Source organism: Notolepis coatsorum, assembly GCF_963971535.1.
Source record: "Notolepis coatsorum genome assembly, chromosome: 9".
NCBI classification, from domain to species: Eukaryota; Metazoa; Chordata; class Actinopteri; order Aulopiformes; family Paralepididae; genus Notolepis; species Notolepis coatsorum.
The window spans coordinates 3967630-3973629 of record NC_140173.1 but is presented as its reverse complement, the minus strand read 5'-3'; positions in this window follow the sequence as shown (position 1 = coordinate 3973629).

The following is a 6000-nucleotide window of genomic DNA, read 5'->3' as shown; positions in this document are numbered from 1 at the left end:
TATAAAAAAATTTAATAATAATTGCGGGCTGCGGGCCTGACGTTTGGAGGTGCACAATGCGCCATCTGGGGGGGCATGGCCTGCGAATGGCGCCGACACTGGTGCTACGGACTGGTTTAAATGTGCATCAGCTTGCACCAATATGGGCAGGGGCACATATGTAGTATTATTTGATAACCATAAATCCTAAAATGTACTGGAAAATGTCCCTCATAAGAAAAAGGTTTTAAGCAAACATAAGCTTTGGTCAAAATAACTGTCATATTCAGTCAGTCCAAGGGCCAGGTTAGAAAACAGCAACGGGCCAAGTTAGAGCAGGATGTAATCAAGGCAGAGAGGGTGTGTGAAGCAGCTTGGAATGTGAGAGACAATAGGGGGTAAACAGAAACTGTTATACAGGTTGGTAAAACAAAAGGTGACCGCATCACATGTAGCCGTTATCTCCGGCCCCGCGGCCTGGGGACACAGGTGCAGCCCAACTGGTCTGATTAGTATGGAGTTTCATATAGAAATTATTGTTAAATAACTTAAATGTGTTTTTACTGATTTAGGATGCTGACCATCGATGTGAAATACCTGCATATATTACTGTTATGTTGGACTGATGATGCTGAATAGAATGATATGACATATGCTGTGATTATACTAGTTAAAGGTAATATGTTTGTGTTTAAAAGGGAGATGAAACAAAGCGACAAATAGGAGCGACTGAGTCTTGGTAAATCATGTGGGAACATATATTATTGAAAGCTAAATATAAACTGTTTGTAACTATTCAATTTAAGCTAGAAAGACTGTTTTGAAGACTTAAATCCCAAGAATATTAAGACTATTTTTACGTAGGTTTGAAACAATGAAACGAGAAGGCTGTTGGTCTTAAGGGCCACCTCCTTTTCAAATACCCACTGTGAATGCTTGCGATTGGGTGAAATCATATGTGTGAGGTCACTTGGTGACGTCACACCGGGGTTTCTCTCTCATGGATAAAAAGGGGGGTGCTGTGACTGTGAGAAGGACAACGAAAATGGAACCGACAACAGAACACACCTCCCGATTCACAGAGAGGACGGCGAAACCAGCAAGCAGAGGAACACGGAGAAGGAGCTTTTTGGAACGAGAACAGAATCTCTTTGTTTGTCACCAGACAACAAAGACCACCAGACTCCATTGACGAAGACCATTCTTTTTAACTGCTTTCTTAGACTAATATTAATGGCAAGCGGCATAGTGCTTTTGGTACATTAATATTATTGCACATTTCAGTTGATTGAAACAGATCATTTTTGTATAACTTTGTGGATTTTAATAAACCACTACTTTTGAAATAACTACACTCTCCTTTTCTTATTTCTGTTCCTCCGCCGTGAAACAAGGCCATTTCCTGGTCTTTGAAAGTACAAGGGAATTAGTACCGGACAAACACAACGCAGAGGAGCTTAGCTGGTTCTGTATATCAGAACCATCCTCCCTTGTCACTTCACATACATTTAGTCATTTAGCTGATGCTTTTATCCAAAGCGACTTACAAGTTCTGTACGACAAGTCATCAGGAAGGGCGCAACTCTATCAGCTGAGTAACAATGTTCATCAAAGTGTTGAGTGCTACAGTGTAGGTTAGTATATTAGGACAAGTGCATTATGACAGTAAGGTTAGTTAGGGTTATATTTTTTTATATAAAAAAAAAAGTTAATAAAAAAAACATTTTAAACTGAGGTGGGCACCTCAGGGGCACCTGATATTTCAGCAGGGGCACGTGCCCCTGGTGCCCCAGTGGTAAAATCGCCACTGCACGCGCTTCTGCTCACAAAAGCTTGGTTGCACATCGTGCAACCCCGTCCCATGAGCAACGCACCTCTGCTCACCTCACAGTGGCATTAGCCGTTATGCGTCATATCTGTTTATCTTAAATCTTAAAATTTTCATTTTTCTATATGTTGTGAACATTGTAAAACACATGAAATATTTTCCTAAGGGTATTTCTTCACAGACAACAACACCCACATTGCTGCTCTTTCGTCTCTTACTATCTCTATGATATCAAAACACCACATAGCAGACCTGGGCATTGTACGGCTGATTCTGACCGGCCCGCAAAAGATTACATGACATTTTTTTAACATTATTATTATTATTATTTTTTTTTACTTTTTTTTTTTTTACTTTTTTTTGTGTCAATGTTCACACGCACAATATACGCTTACCTAGGATTTGACTTGATACAACAAAAAAGCAATCATGGCAAGCCGAAAACGGTGGAAAGTGTGGTTATTTGAAGTTTGGATTTCTTTTTTCACAACTGAGGTAGGTAGATAACATTTTTAGAGACTAAAGTACAGAAAAAAGGTACCATTGGGTACCGGTATCAATTCACAGGTACCGTATCGGTTCAAATGAGAACGGTACCCATCCCTACTGAACACACAACTGCAGGGCAAGGGCATTTTTGTTCATGAAAGTCATGACAAAGTTGCAATTAATTTCAAGGCAACTAGGCAGCAACAATCTCAAACACATGAAAACCCTGAAAGAAGTCAAACCATCAGCTGATCACCGGCACAGGTACTCATCCATGTTGGGAGCACTGCATGATGCATTTTCAAGGCGTTTTCAAGATTTCAAAAAGGTTGAGGATGAAATGCAGCTGGTTTCCTCTCCCTTTACCTGCAGTGTTGATAGTGCACCCACTGATTGAACTCATTGACCTGCAGTCTGATTCACTACTGAAAGAGTACTTTAAGTCAGCATCACTGCTAGAGTTCTACTCTGCTCTCAAGGAGGAGAACTTTCCAAACATGAAGAGACATGCTCAGAAGATGTTGGTTCTCTTTGGATCCACCTATATGTGAACAGACATTCTCAGTCATGACGTTTACCAAGTCCAGGTACAGATCCTCTCTCACTGATGAACATCTGGCAGCTGTGCTTCGCATCTCCACCTCAGACATGCAACCTGACTTTGATGGACTTGTTAAAGCTCAACAGAGACTGGATTTATCAAACTGAATGAAAAAAAAGAGCTGAAGAACACTAAAATGTGGAAATATAACAAGTGAAATGGGACACTTGATCTGTTTTTTTTCTTTTTTTTGCACAGTTCTGAAAACATTAAATGTTTAATATAGGCATGTAAAGTAAAAAAGGCTACTGGGACACTTTTTTTGCAATCTTTATATCCCTAGTGGGCTTGGTAGCAGGGGCTAAAGACACTCTCCCCGAGCTGTTGTAGGCTGGAGGCGGGCTTTGCCCAGGTCCACTGAATTATAGGCTGACCTACACACACTGGAACGCCTCGGTTTACTTGTTCACTCTCAACTTTCTATGGGTCACACTCCTTATTGGGAGTCATTGGTAGCGCTTTTATGCCCATGCTCTAATGGATGAGCCTCGAGTTGTGTTGCAAATATCTTTCATTGTTATCCCAATCTTACATTTTTTTATTTAAGCATCCCTTTTTTGTTTTTGTTTTTATTTCTTATTTCTTTGGCTGTTCGAATGTTCTTTTAACTCAAATTTAAAGATTTATCCATAACAGTATTGGAGGCTGTTCGAAATTGACGGGAGAGAGGGGAAAAGGGGAGTGAGGATGAAGTCTCCACCGGAAGGAATGTATCTGGAGCGGTACAGAGGCTGTTGCTATTCCCTTAGGGACCAAGGGATGTACCCCCGGGTGAGTATGTTTGTGTATGGTTGTGTGGGTGTATGTGTGTGCGTCAACCCCCCCCCCCCTTTTCTCTATCCCCCTCTACCTTTCTCCTCTCTTCCAATGTTTTATCTTTTTGACTCAGGTATGTATATACTTAACAGAACATGGCAGTGACGGGCAGGAACATCCGTTTCGTCTCATGGAATGTCAAAGGGATGAATAACTCTATCAAGGCTAACAAGGTACTTAACCATCTACGGCACCTCAAGGGTGACCTTTGTTTTTTACAAGAGACACACATCTGCACCTCAGATATCCCCAGCATTAAGAGAGCATGGATGGGACACGTTTTTCATTCTAAATTCTCAGCAAAAGCCAGGGGAGCTGCAATTATTATACATAGGGATGTACCCTTCGAGCCTTCCACCATTTTAACTGATCCTGACGGACGATATGTTATAGTGTTGGGCAGGCTGCAGAACATTCCGGTGGTTTTGGCCTCAATATATGCACCAAATTGGGACAATGATACATTTGTATCTAATTTATTTTCCTCAAGTTTCAAGTTTCTTTAATAGTTGTCATACAGAAGTACAGAATACTTTTATACAAAATGCTTCTTACTGTTACGCTCCAGAGACTGTGCAAGACAAGATAAGTATGAAATAAAATAACATAGTATAGCATGTAAATTAGAAGTAAAAAAATGAGGTCACAGTGTTCAGTATAGACATATGTACAATGTTCGATGCAGAATAGACGTAACTGAGTTACCATATAATATACAATACTATGCAGTGTACTAATATACAATACTATATAGTGCAAGGCAGAAATGGGATGAGGTGCAATTTAGGTACAATTTACAGTAGGTGTACGAGTTGTAGTGCAAATCCTTTATCAATAAATATAAAGTGTGTTTGTGTGATCTAAAGTGTGGAGAGTGGGTGCTGCAGTGTGTTGTTTGTTTAAGTGAGTGTGTGCGTGTGGGTGTGTGTGCTGTGTGCATTTGATGGTTGTTGCATAGTGTTTATTGTTCGTTTAGCAGCCTGATGGCCTGGGGATAGAAGCTTCTTCTGAGTCTTTCTGTGCTCGCCTTAAGACTCCGGTATCGCTTGCCTGACAGCAGCAGTTCAAAGAGGCAGTTGTTCGGGTGGCTGGAGTCCTTGATGATTCTCTTAGCCTTCCCCCTGCACCGCTTGTTGTAAATGTTCTGGAGGGTGGGAAGCCCCCCTCCAATTGTGCGTTCGATACCTAACCTTAATGATCATCACATAATTATCGGAGGAGACTTTAACCAGGTCCAAAACATAGAACTGGATAGGTCTTCGGATAGACGTACTACCATCTCCAAAGCGGCGAGCATCCTAAAATGTCATATGGAACAGCTTGGCCTTATAGACCCTTGGAGAGCAAAATTTCCTACCGATAAACTTTTCTCCTTCTTCTCCCATGTCCACCACACGTATTCGAGGATAGACTTATTTTTACTAGATGAAAAACTACTACATAATGTAGTCTCTACTAATTACCATAGTATAGTCATTTCCGATCATGCCCCGACATCCGTTGAAATTAACTTCCCCCATGGTAGAACACCCTCAAAACTTTGGAGATTCAATTCCCACTTATTATCTGAACCTGAATTTAAGGATTTTAGTCATGCACAAATAAAAATCTTCTTTGAGATAAACGACACACCTGAAGTTAGCAGTGACATGCTCTGGGAGGCCTTTAAGGCATATCTCCGCGGACAGGCCATCTCCTTTACCTCTCATTTTGGGAAGCAGGAACAATCCAAATTAACGGGTATATCAGATGAGATTAAACGATTGGACATCCAGTATTCATCTAAACCAACTCCTGCTCTATATAAGTGTAGCAGCCTGAATATTCTACTAAGTATTCAGAAGTGCTAACTAACTGTTACTTTCCCTGTGTGTGTATAACGTGTGATAAACAGTGTTCCTTTGGATAGCTCGCCCAGTCTAATAACAAGGTGAGGTGCTACTCTTCTCCGGCTTCAGTATGGATCACTAACAATAACATTGAAGCACCTTTTCCCTTTCTGGAGTGGTCCTAGAGTGGGATCAGTGGCGGTTGCCAGCAGGGGGCGAAGTGGCAGTGGTGGCAGGTGGAGCGGAGGAGAGAGGAAAGCAACGAGGAAGAGGGAGTTACCTGGGGGCGAGAGGACCAGGAAGCTCTCTTCGGCAGTTAACTCGACCGTGAACAGTCGCAGTCGCAGCGGGCATGTGCTCTGGAAGAGCTCTGTTGCAGAAGTTATAAGGAGAGCCCCGTTGGAACGAGCAATGGGTGATGAGAAGTACTTGCTAGTTGACGGGTTATCCTAGAAGTA